At 29.7% G+C, this 330-nt stretch overlaps 2 protein-coding genes across 5 annotated transcripts in view; one reads left to right on the top strand and one right to left on the bottom strand.

The window, feature by feature from the left end:
- Window positions 1-330, bottom strand: part of LOC117112074 (enterin neuropeptides-like) — a 44,379-nt gene that overhangs the window by 16,195 nt on the left and 27,854 nt on the right. The window lies entirely within an intron of this gene.
- LOC117112073 overlaps window positions 1-330 on the top strand; it is a 7,050-nt gene that overhangs the window by 608 nt on the left and 6,112 nt on the right. Inside the window, exon 2 of one of the 3 annotated variants that reach the window (XR_004445972.1) lies at window positions 93-131. The exons of the other annotated variants lie outside the window; for them this stretch is intronic. The gene's annotated coding sequence lies outside the window, so the exon portion shown is untranslated. Of the gene's footprint in view, window positions 1-92; window positions 132-330 lie in introns of those variants that run through there. 3 annotated transcript variants of the gene reach the window in all.

Here is a 330-nt window from a genome sequence, read left to right as displayed (position 1 = left end):
TTATTAACGTAGAGGTTATGCATTAGCAGTAGCTGTATATTGCATTTAGGAAATCACGAATACATTTTGTATTTTTTTATTGTCTCTGACAGGAGCTATAGCAGACAAAGAATTATGATACATGATTATTATATGGTTCCTTGTGAACCACTGCAATCCAAGGTGGGATAAAGAGTTCTTGTACTTAAGCTTATTATGTATTATCTTACTTTATTTAGCTATGTTATTCATAATGATTCTTTACTTTTTATATTGTTTGTGAATTAAAATAATAATATGCTTCTAGCCTGAATCACAGGACTGATGTTGTTTATAGAGCATGTCTTAAAC

Source organism: Anneissia japonica, unplaced genomic scaffold (genome assembly GCF_011630105.1).
Source record: "Anneissia japonica isolate Jap-2015-1 unplaced genomic scaffold, ASM1163010v1 scaffold1711_len111019_cov107, whole genome shotgun sequence".
Lineage (NCBI taxonomy): Eukaryota > Metazoa > Echinodermata > Crinoidea > Comatulida > Comatulidae > Anneissia > Anneissia japonica.
Note: the sequence above shows the minus strand (reverse complement) of the source record. Positions and strands in the feature narration are given on the sequence as shown.